The sequence below is a fragment of the Hypanus sabinus genome, chromosome 31 (genome assembly GCF_030144855.1).
Source record: "Hypanus sabinus isolate sHypSab1 chromosome 31, sHypSab1.hap1, whole genome shotgun sequence".
In the NCBI taxonomy this organism is placed as follows: domain Eukaryota; kingdom Metazoa; phylum Chordata; class Chondrichthyes; order Myliobatiformes; family Dasyatidae; genus Hypanus; species Hypanus sabinus.
This window is the reverse complement of record NC_082736.1, coordinates 36,404,553-36,417,284: the sequence shown is the minus strand read 5'-3', so window position 1 is coordinate 36,417,284 and position 12,732 is coordinate 36,404,553. Positions and strand designations below refer to the sequence as shown.

The following is a 12,732-nucleotide window of genomic DNA, read 5'->3' as shown; positions in this document are numbered from 1 at the left end:
GCCTGTTAAACTGTCTCATTGATGAGATCTTGTAAAAGCCTTCTACAAATCCACACACTCAACATCAAACTATTCTCCCTTCTTCATCCTGCTCGTTATTTCGTTATGGAATTCCAACAGACTCGTCAGGCAAGATTCAGGAAACCATCCTAACGACGTTGCATTTTTCATGATCCTCCAAGTACCCTGGAACCACATCCTTAACCACTGCCTCCAACATCATCCCAACCACAGAGATCAGAATAAATGGCTTAACATTTCCTGCTCACTGCCTCTCTCCCCCTTGAGGAATTTTCAATTTGCAATGTTCCTGTATTCTGGAAAAAAATGCAGATTCTTGTGATGATTGAAAGATCATTAATAATGCCCCCAATACGTATCTAACTTCTTTAGAAACATTGGTGTGCACACTGTCCAGGTGACTTGTCTTCTTTCTGACATTTCTGTTTCCCCGCACTTTATGTATCTGAAGAAACTTCTGTTTTCCTTCTGTTTTTTTATTGATCCCTTGTTTTCTTTTCATATTTAGTTTTCACCTACTGAATGACTTTGATAATTGTCTTATTTTGGTTTTTCAAAGTTTCCCGCTCCTCTAACTTTCGACTATTTTTTGTTCCAGTCTACAGTGGCATGGAAACGTTCTGGCACCACTAGTAAAAAAGAAGGATTAAGTAAGGTCATTGCCAGCTGCTACATCAAATTTAATGCACCAGAAACTACACAGGGTAAAAGGATGTTTCAGAAATGTTTAAGATTTTTTTTTCTTTACTAGGTTTAAATAAATGGAAAGATCTACCAAGTTGTGTAGCTGAGTGTAGTACCCTACTGATGTTTAAATCAAAACTCGACAGTTATTTCCAGTATTATTCAAAAAAGTATGCAAGCTGTTTTATCAGCATATCTCAGTGCATGTACTGAGAACATATCGGACTGAATTCAATAATGTACACTAATAATCTGTTCTGCAGTCCCTTTTCAGACACAACATCTTTTGAAGTACTGATCCGACATAACCAGCGTCGCTCAAACTGGCACTAAGAATAATGAATTTACAGAATCTTCTTTCTTTGGCCCTTCTGTTGACTTTGAAATCACATGTGAGCCACTTTTCTGATATCTTTCCTTTACAATACTTGTTCCTCTTTAAGATGCATATGTCATGTGTTTACCGAGTTGTGTCAAGAATTATTGTCATTGCCTCTGTTTGTAAAAACGATCTATGCAATTTCTGTACAATCACTCTGGTTATCATCGCGCTGCCAACAAGTTTAAAGCTTTTCAAGCAATTATACCTAACCTGCCGCAAAGATATTGAACCCGTTCGGGTTAATGTGTAACTAATCCCCTGCACCTGACTCTCAGCCACTCAGTCACCTGCCTAATCGTCCTATTAAAAGCTTCACTGCTGCGTGGTAAAGGCAGAAATTCAGTGATTACTATTGTGGAAATCCCGTTTCTCAAACTTTTGAAGATCTCCCTCATACCTCTTCTCAGTTTCTCCTCACCTAGACTACTTAAAAAATGTAGGTAATATGTACGAAGATTTCTAGCTGCTCACCCTCTTCCCCGGGAATACCCTGCGACAAATATATTACATCCCGGATCCTGTCCCCAAGCAGGCAACATCCGTGGTGTCAGGATGATAGGTCAAGCAATATCTTTGCAATCTTAGTCCTCGTGAAGGGTCTCAACGCGAAACATCTAATAATTATTCCTCTCCATGGATGGTGCCCGATATATATATAGACATGGATCAAACTCTTCAATCATATCTCGAAATAATAGTAAATCATTGTATTAACGCGAATTACATTTAGAATCATAGCACAATAACAGAAAAGGTGCACTGGGCAACATATGCAAGTTGCACATCAAGATACAGTTAACCTGCGACGCCACGAGCATAATCCGACATTAACATTACCTGGAATACCGAATGCTGCAAGCACCGGGTAGTAAATTCTGGCGAAGTTGAAAATTGCGGAATATCCCATTCTCCGCTTGTAGCAGCGATCAGTTGCACAAATTTTCCCAATTACCTGCATGGACGGATTCTTGGAGTTCTTTTATAGCACTTAGAACCACGGTTACATCAGTTGGTTCTCCCATTAGTCACATTAGTCACAACCCACTGAACAAACACGAAATTGCAACTAATTTTATTCATTGGGTCATTGTCTATCATATTTAGCTATCAGATTAGAAAGAAAAAATTGCTTACGTTGATGTTTTCATGATTTTCACAAGTCCACCAAATCTAATCACCGGCACATATGCTCCAAACAAGTAACCCTTTGTGACAATGAATACCACCGTTTCATCAACTGCAGGCATGGGAAATCCCTCCATACCTCTATTAAGAACGACGAACCTCTGTTCTCTGTCATGTACACCATACTTTGAGCAGGTGCTCTGTAAAATTACCTTTATCATCGAGTTGATATATCGTTTTTTACTTGTGTAAATTATTTTTGGGTCTCTTTTGGATCATAGGAAAGATGTAATTAATCTGCAAACAGTGTACTGCAGTTTCACACCGATTTTGACTGGACTGCAATGCTTGAGTTGCACGGAAAGAATGGATGGGTCGGGACAGTTTTCCTCGGTAGCTGGTGGGCAGTCGAGAGGCCTGATGGAATGTTATAGCACACGAGAGGCAGAGATGAGGTAGAGAGTATTCATCATTTTCGCGGGTGGGGCATGTCGAACTTCAGAAATTATAGCTGATTTGTGGAATACTGGGTAGGTAAGTCCCAGGTAATGACAACAAGTTACACCGTAGATGAACCGAGTTAGCACTTCGAAAAGTGTAAAATTGTGTGGGACACAAAACGGGAGACAGAAGACTTCTACAACATCGATAAGATGACGACTTGAACGTATCTCCCAGGTATAACCTCCAATCCCACCACCAAACCTACACAACCCCAACACCCACTGCACCGTACAGAAGTATCTATGAGTTATCTAGGAGGACCATGAATTATGAAAACCAGGTTCTAAACTAATCAGATGCTGACATTTTGGATATAGCTCAACGCGCTATGCAATGAACACTCCGAACTGCACCAAATCCATAACCCTCCAGTCCACTCCCATCCACGTATCTATCCAATTTAGTCTTAAAACTTAAAAGTGAGCCGATAAAAGCAGAGAAAAGAAGAAATACGAAGCGAAGTTGTCCAATACATAAAAGAAGATACAATTTTTTATCTATATTTAAAGGATAAAATAGAGACGAGAATGGATGTCAGGCTGTTGGAAATGGAGGCTGGAGAGGCAGCGATAGGGAACGAAGAAACGACAGAGGAACTTAATAAGGCCTTTCCTCGGTCTTCACTGTTGAGGACACTGGGTGGGAGGAGGGATATGCAGAAGATTGTTTACATTTTTATCATTTATTATTATACTGAAATTTGCTCTTTACTGTGCCTATTCCTTTGTTTATTAATTATTGTACTGTCTTGCATTGTTTTATGCACTTTATGTAGTCCCGTGTAGGTCTGAAGTCTAATGTAGTTTTGTGTTCTTTCACGTTGTCTAGTGTCGTTTTGTGTTGGTTTATGTAGCACCACGGTCCTGGACGAATGTAGTTTCGTTTTTACTGTGTACTGTACCAGCAGTTATGGTTAAAACGACAATAAATGCGTTTTGACTTGAATTGACTTGACCTGAAGTAGTATAGTGTGCTAATATTAAGGGGAAGATGCACGGGAACGGGAAAGTCTGAAGTTGAGTAAGTCAGCTGGACCAGGTTCACTACATACAACGGTTCTGAAAGAGATAGCTAAACAGATTTTAGAGGCATGCAGAATTGTCTTTCAAGAATCACTAGATTCTGGATAGGCACCCGAGGAATGGAAAATTGCAAATGTCACTCTAGTGATTAAGCAGGAAGGGAGGTAGAAGTCATGAAATGATAGGTCAGTTAGCCTCATTAAAGTGATTGCAGGGATGTTGGAGTCCATTGTACTTGGCAGCACATGATAAAATAGGTCAAAGGCAGGATAGTTTTCTGAAGAGAATATCTTTCCTGACAGATCTGCTGGAATTCTTTGTTGCAGTGTCAGGGTGCGGTTCAAAGGAGACTTCAGGTCGGAAATGGAATTGACTCTGGGTAGATTGCCGAGTAAGTTTCTGTGAGGTTTCCCTTTCCTCTTACTGTGTTAGATTTACTTAATTTAGATAAAATGCCCGTTATGTGTTCTTCATGCTGGATAATGGAGTCCTCGGACATGCAGAGTCTCACATGCAAACTTATTTGCGAAGATGCATCAGCTGCAGCTCATTGAATACGGTGTTAGGGATCTGAAACAGCAGTCCGATTACCTTTAACTTGTACGGGTGACTGAGAAGATTATCGTTTCTTGTTATAGGGAACTAGTTTCCATAAGTTGCCCGTGAATGTTAGGAAAAGAACGGGATGGTGAATAGGCAGATAGCACAGAGCACTCCTGGGACATTAACCTGAAGAATAAGTCGGTCAATTTGAATATTGCTGTGGGGGAATAATCTCCCAGGGTAAAACCACGGAGGTCAAGTAATTGGCAGCGAGTATAGATTCGTGGTGCAGAAGAGATAGAAGGTTAAAAGCTGAGCTGTCGTAATAGAGGAATGGATAATCGCAGGTACAGACAACAGATTCTGTGGACATGAATGGGGCACCCGGATGTTATATGCCAGGGTCAAGGACATCTCGGATCGCGTCGACAACATTATGGGGCGGGGGCGGGAGCGAGAGCACCCAGGTATCTTGGTACATACTGGTACCAATGCCATAGGAAGGAAAAGCAACGAGGATATGCAGAGAGAATTTAGAGGGCCAGATAGAAAGCTCAGAACAAGGACCGCCAGGATAGAAAGTTTTGGTTTGCTACCTGTGCCATGCGCCAGTGACGGTATAAAAAAGATGATTTGGTTGAAACACTCGTGTCTCAGAAGCTGGTGCAGGGGGCAGGGTTTCAGGTTCTTGTAGCATTGGGAGATTTTCTGGGGGAGGTATGAAAGCAGGAACGGGTTGCACTGAGCGCAAGAGCGACCAATATTCTGAAGGTCTGGCTTGTTCGACCTGTTGTGGAGATCATACAATAATTCGGCAGGGGGATGGGAACCAAGTGATTAGGACGGATAGTCAAGATGAAAAGAGAGCGTGCAGTGGGAATGTCAGGAGAAGCAGGCAGATTTTAGTAGAAAAATTGCAGACGGTAGGGTAAATATTAGTGCATTAAGGATGTCGAATCAAAAACTGTAACAAATACAGTGCTCAAGGTTCAATGCACGGGGTGTAAAAATAAGGTGGATATTCTTGTTGCACTTTTGCAGATTGCCGTGTATGATATCGGGTACAGCACTCAATCGTGGTTGAAGGATGCTTGTAATTCGGAGCTGGATGTCCAAGATTACACATTGTATATGACCGATGCGGAGATAGGAAAAGGGGATGAAATTGATCTGCTGGTAAACCATGATATCCAATAATTAGAAAGATGTGATTTCGGAATAGAAGATGTTGAATCTTGTTGGTTGAGTTGAGAAACTGCTGGGGTAAAAGGACGCTGATGGCCGTTATAAACACGTCCCAAAAGAGCAATGCTATTATGTTCATGAGAATGCTGACATGCACGTAGATTAGGAAAATCATCCTGGTGATTGAACTGAAGAGTGAATTTGTGAAATGCTTATAACATGGCTTTTTAGAGTAGGTTGTCTTTAAACCTACGAGGGGTTCATATAGACTGGTTTAGGTGTTATTTAATAACTCATAGGCGATTAGACAGCTTAAGGCAAAGGAACGCTTATGATTTATCTCTGACGTTGGAGTATTTTAGCGGAGTGGGAAAGCTTCCGGCCAAGGTAAATTGAAAGGAAGTACTTGCAATGATAGAGGTACCGACTAGAGAAGGGGCAGTGTTGGATCATCTGTTAGGGGATGAAATAGGCCAGGTGTCGGAGGTATGTGTTGGGGAGCACTTCAGGTCCAGTGATCATAATGCTATTAGTTTCAATATAATTATGGAGAAGGATAGGACTGAACACAGTGTTGAGATTTTTGATTGGAGAAAGGCTAACTTTGCGGAGATGAGAAAGGATTTAGAAGGAGTGGATTGGAACAATTTGTTTTATGGGAAGGATATAATAGAGAAATGGAGGTCATTTAGAGGTGAAATTTTGAGGGGACAGAATCTTTATGTTCCTGTTAGAGTGCTAAGGTAAACTGGTAAATCAACGCGAGGTGCCGTTAGAATATAAAATAACGGCGAACGTGACTTTTCATCGTCCACAAACAGACAAATAGGCACCGGACAGTATATGCACGTTAGGAATCGACATACAACTATGCTGCGATGCCCGACGTGGAATACACAGACACAATATCACCTGGAATACCGAGTGCGGCCAGCACCGGGCAGTAAATTCTAACGGTGATAAAAATTGTGGAATATCCCATTTCCAATCTGAAGCAGTTGTACAAATCGGCCCAACTGCCTGCATGCACTGATTCTGAGAGTTCTTAAACAACAGTTCGAACTACACTCAAATGAGTCAGTGCTCCCATCGGTTTCATTAAACTCAATCGACTGGACAAACACACAATGTCAACTATTTTTACTCATTGTGTCATTGTCTGTCATACTTAGCTCTTCACGGAGAATGAGAAGGACTTTCATTTGATGCTTCGAAACATATTCAGTGCGTGATTCGTTAAACATACTTTTTAACCTTATACTCTTTATTTCTTTTTAGAAGACAAACACAATCTCCAGGTTCCGATTGTCAGTCTCAGGTGTGTCACTGAGATGAAGTAACTTCAATGTGGCTGAACTGTGCGTTGAGCCTTCCTGGAAGGGGAAAGTTTAGTCGCACTCATGTTTTTTCCAGTGCCGTTCGTGCTTCTGGCGGTGGCGTTAGATAGTTACAGTTTCAGAGAGAAATTTGATTGCGTGGCCGAATATGTCATGATTTGAACATATCCGTCAAATCTGAGAACCTGCAGAAGCAACCATTTGTAATAATGAGTAGGACGGATTTTCCCCCACCCTCAGGTACAAGAAATTCATCCTCATGTGTGAGAGACGTCTGTCTGTTCCGTGTCGTGCTGAGGTGAAGGAGTTCCATGGCATGCTTGTCTTCATCATGGAGGCACTGGTGTTGTTGGAATATCGTGTTATAGTGGTGCAAAATATTCACGAGGTCACACTTGGATCATCGAGTGCATGTCATGTCACGAAATCATAGGAAGGATATAATTAAGCTGGAAAAGGTGCAAATATATTTCGTACAGATATTGCCTGGATTAGAGGGCTTGAGTTAGAAGGCAAGATTGGATTGCTGGAGGCCAGGCCTGTACCAGAAAACCAGGTATGATTTGCGGAGCGCTATTTCAAGGGCGAAGAGGCAATTTCGAACGAGTTTGGAGGTGACATGAGATTGCACGGCAACTCTGGCAAGGTCTGCAAGACATCAATTCCTACAAACAAAACCCAATAGTACGAATGGCAGCGATGCTTCACTACCAGATGAACTCAAGGCCTTCTATGCACAGTTGGAAAGGGAGAACACAACTACAGCTGTGAAGGTCTCTGCTGCACCTGATGACCCTGTGATCTCCGTCTCAGAGGCCGATATTCGGTTGTCTTTAAAGACAGTGAATCCTCCCAAGGCCGAACTTCGTGGTGAAGTACCTGTTAAGACTCTGAAAACCTGTGCCAACCAACTGGCAGGAGTATTCAAGGACATTTTCAACCTCTCATTGCTACAGTCCGAATTTCCCACTTGCTTCAAAAAGGCAACCATTATACCAGAGCCTAAGACGTGCAATCGTGGGATTGAGTTTAGGAGCCGAGAGGTAATGTTGCTGCTGTATAGGACCCTGGTCAGACCACACTTTGAGTACTGTACTCACTGACGAGGCATCACTTGGATTGTGAGCAGTTGGGCCCCTTATCTTAGAGAGCCTGCTGTGCAACTGGAGAGGTTTGAACGGAGATTCACGAAAATGTTTATAGGATTGCAAGGATTGTCTTAGGGAAAACGTTTGATTGTTCTGGGGTTCTGTTCACTGGAATTCAGTAGAATCACGGCTGTCATAATGGGATCCCGTCGATAGTCATTGGCTTTGGTAAATTTAATGAAGGGAGGATGTTAACTGTGTTGGGAAGAGTCAAAGACCAAGGGGTACTACCTCGCAATAGTGGGACGTTATTTTAGAATGGTGATGAGGAGAAATTTATTTAGACAGTGATAAATATGTGGTCTTCTTTGTCAGAGGCAGCAGTGGAGGCCAAGTCTGATGTATATTTGAATGCAGAGGCTGATAGATTCTTGATTGGCCAGGGCCTGAATGGTATGCTGAGAAGGCAGGAGATTGGGAAAATTGGATCAGCCATGATGAAATGGCGGATCAGACCCGATGGGTCAAATGGCCTAATTCTGCTCCTTTATCTCATGGTCTTATGGACATGTTCAGAGGAACGTGTTTCTAGCTTTATTACCAAAACATAACAGCAGACGAGTAGCGCGCATTAACTTACATGAAAGGCGTCAGCATTACCGAAACACAATGACAAACCTAAGCACATTCGTGACTGATAAATACAAAGTAGCCCTTACTGCTTACCTATCCCCGGGCATTCTGGCATCGATATATGACTGAGAGGGGTAGAGTAACCAGTCTCTACAATTATCGTAAAGACGTTACCGTTTGTTGCTGACATTTAGAGATATTGATATGAATCTACAATGCCGTGAACAGAGGCAAATAATGATCATTTTCGGATTATACGAATATTTTTAATGTTTTATGATGTTTTTAAATCCATACGGATATTTGATCAACAGCGTGTTTCGTGAGTGAATCAGATAATTTCCTATTCATTTTCTTAGATACGTTGTCTTCAAACATAAGGAATTTAAATTTCATGATATATGAGTCAATAACAATTCCATGAAGATAATAATAACATTATTCCTGTTGCTTAATCACCGTTAACCGTTTATACAGCGAGACACTGAAACGACGGTCGCTTGAAGCTCAAATCAAATACCATCACAGATAATTGTTTTGATCCTGCATAAAGGAATAATTGTGTTTGGAATTTACTTCCAATTCACCCCCGTCGCTGCAAACAGATTCTTCACTCCATTCTTTAGCTCCTCCCTGAATTTTCTCTGAGTAAGTCCATAGATACACGTGTTGGTGCAGGTACTGAGAGAAGACAACATCAACCCACATACCTGCAGGATATAGGTCGGTTTGCTGAAATATCTGTCTGTGTAGGAATAATTTTCGGCTTTCCAGTTCATCGAATGTACGACATTGGGCATCCAAAATAATATAAAATTGACTGAAATAGCGAACAACAGAATCATTGACTTTCTCCGGTTTGCCACCTCTGGATCATGACAATTTTCGCTGCTTTTCCGAAGTGCCTGACGAACCCTATTTGTCGCAATAATCTGTCTGGCAATCGAAACATTAAAGAGCACAATTAAACAGATCGGTCGTAACGGTGTTGTGATGCTGTCAAATACCTGGTAGGCTTTCCACAGCGGTGACGTGAAGTATTCATCTACGGGGACACAACGCCATCGATCCACTGCAAAGTAAAATGGAACGGCCTTGGCACAACACGCTGCACTCACTGTCGCGATCACCACTGTCGCTGTTCTCTCGGTGCAATATCGGTTTCGCAACTTCTCACAGCAGATGGCGACGCAGCGATCGAAAGTGAAAGCGACCGTAAACCAAATGGAACAGCCCAGGTCACGAAATTTAAGACAAACAGCAGAGAACACGCCAGAGTTTCTAGCAAGAAATTAGCAAACAAGTAGATATAATTTATCCGCTCTAATATAACGAAAACGATTACCACCATCAGATCGGCTGCCGCCATGGCCACCAGGTTGACGCGAATGCATTTGGACAGACCGCATTTCCCGCGGGACAGGATCACAATCGCCGTGACATTAACTGAAAAGATTTATATAAAATCAATTACTATCAGTTACTGCAGAATGACGAGTATGCCTTTATTTGTGAATAATACTCAATCGGGTCATTGTCTGTTTTCTCTGCCAGGGTAACATTCTACCTGTGCTGACTGAGATGTGTTTCGGATTGCCCAATCAAGCTTATTCTAGTTTACTGCAAAGCCGCAGCCTGGCAGTAGGGTGCCCTCAGGCAGCTCTGTGAGCAAACGTTCAGATTCCAATTCTGAACATGGACCATTGGGATCTCTTCCGGGGAAGTTGGGACCAGCACAGGTGGGTTGCACCTGATCTGGAGGGGGAGCAATATCTTTTCAGGTAAGTTTGCTAGCATGGTTTGGGAGGGTTTAAACTAATTTGCAAGGGGGATGGTACCCGGAGCGATAGAGCAGTGTGGGAAGTGCATGGAGTAAAGCCAGATCTGACATATAGAGAGGTTTTGAGGAAAGAGAAGCAGAATAAAGGGTGTAAAGATAGTAAGGTAGAAGGGCTAAAGTGTATGTACTCCAATGTAAGAAGCATCAGGAACAAAGCTGAACTGAGAGTCTGCATACATGCATGGAATTGTGATGTAGTTCTCATTGCAGAGACTTGGCTGGCACCAGGGCAGGAATGCATTCTCAATATTCCTGGATATCAGTAATAGAAAGGGGAAAAAGGGGAGGAGGGGTGGCATAGTATCAGGGATACTATTACAGCTACAGAAAGGGTGGGTAATGACATTCCCCCTAATCGGCCTGTCAACAACTGTGACCGGAATACGTTCTGGACATAGTTAACAAACTCTGCCCCACCTAAACCCTTGGAACTAACGTCACCCATGATAGCAACCCTGTTATTTTTGCACCTTTCCAAAATCTGCCTCCCAATCTGCTCCCCGGTATCTCTGTCCTATAGAATACCCCTGTCTTCCACCCATAATGACAAAAGAGGATCCTTCTACTTCCTGCTACAGTGTGGCGCTCCCTCAGTACTGTCCCTCCCACAGTGTGGCGCTCCCTCAATATTGTCCCTAGCAGTGTGGCGCTCCTTCAGTACTGTCTCTCCTACAGTGTGGCGCTCCTTCAGTACTGTCCATCCCACAGTGGGGCTCCCTCAGTACTGCCCCTCCCAGTGTGGTGCTCCCTAGGTACTGTCCCCCGCAGTTTGGCGCTCCCTCAGTAATGTCCCCCGCACAGTGTGTCATGTGCTGTTTCTATGTTTTAATGCCGCAGAAGAAGATGATCAAAAGCTGTCCTGAATAGAATGGTATCTTGGGGAGAACAGCGCAGGTAGTGGAGTGATTGGATATAATTTCAGATATATGATGTTATTATTATTATTTAAAAGAGTTTATTTAATTTACTACTTTTAAAATGAATTGTTTTTGATAGTTGCATCGACAAAACGCCATGAACGCATTTTATCGGAAACCGGGAGATATTTGGAGACCACCGGGGAAGCCTTCTGCCCTAACAAGGTGTGAACAGGCACTCAGACCTACCTGATCACAGGGAGACAGATCATCAAAATTATAATCAGAAGTCACGCTCTGCATGCTCTCTGTACAGGTGAACGGAGTTACCAGCTATAGGATCCTCTGCCTATTAATTGTCACTTCACAAATTTCATGACCCCTGGCAATCTGGAACTTACAGCATGCAGTGAAGAGTGATGTAAAATAATCAGTTCGATTCATCCACCATACCTTGCTCTCCATTACTAACTCTCCAACATCTTTGTTCCAACACGACGATAGCCACACTCGCCTCTCTTTTACACTTCATATATCCGAAGATACTTCTGGTTTGCTCTTTAATATTATTGGCTCTGTTGCTTTTGTAATCCATCTTCACCTTCGTAATGCCTTTCATAGTTGCCTTTTGTTGGGTTTTAAATTAAACAATTCTCTAACCCCACTGTATTTTGCTTTATTATATGTTCTCTCGTTAACTCTTCTGTTGGCTTTGAATTCCCTTGTTAGTCACGTTTGTGTCATCTTTTCTTTAGAATACTTCTTCCTCTGTAAGGTGTATATATACCCTATACCTTCCGAATATGCTTTCAGAAATTCCAGACATTGTGCTCTGCTGTCATCTCCGCCAGAGATCTTTTCCAATCAATTCTGAACAACTCGTTTCTCAAGCTTCAGTAGTGCCATTTTATTAGGGACTGATAGATCTGAGTTCAGCTTCTCCTTCTCAGTTTTCGGGGTGATTTACGATCAAATTATAATCACTTTCAGCACGGGTACTTTTACTTTAAGCTCTGCAATCAATTCTGCTTTATTGCACAGTACCCAATACAGAATTGCTGATCCCCTAGTCAACTCACCCGGGATCTGCTCTAAAAAAGCCATTTGTAGAAATTCTTGAAATTCTCATGTGATACATCACCAGCCCAGTTTCTCTGCATATTGAAATATCCCGTGACTATCGTAATATTGACATTTTGACATGCATTTTCTATCTCACGTTTTAATTTGTAGACCATATCCTGCCGCAATCAAGAGAAGGTCTACAGATGCTTGTTACCCAAGGGATACACACACACAGTGCTGGAGGGACTCAGCAGGTCAGAGCACCTCCTCTTTGTGCTCCACCCACGTTTAGTTTCTTCAATGGACGTTTGTCCTCTCGTAAACAAGCCCCCTTCTCCAGCCCTTTATCTGTTTCAACCATCTTCTTCCCAGCTCTTTCCTTCATGAGCACCTCTCCTGGTTAGACATATCACCTCGTGATTCTTTTTACCCTCTCCACCTTCTTA

General features: G+C 42.3%; 1 protein-coding gene across 2 annotated transcripts in view; it reads right to left on the bottom strand.

The window, feature by feature from the left end:
* Positions 1-12,732, bottom strand: part of LOC132384099 (large ribosomal subunit protein mL49-like) — a 167,478-nt gene that overhangs the window by 66,929 nt on the left and 87,817 nt on the right. The window contains exon 5 of one of the 2 annotated variants that reach the window (XM_059955433.1): positions 9,672-9,805. The exons of the other annotated variant lie outside the window; for it this stretch is intronic. The gene's annotated coding sequence lies outside the window, so the exon portion shown is untranslated. Of the gene's footprint in view, positions 1-9,671; positions 9,806-12,732 lie in introns of those variants that run through there. 2 annotated transcript variants of the gene reach the window in all.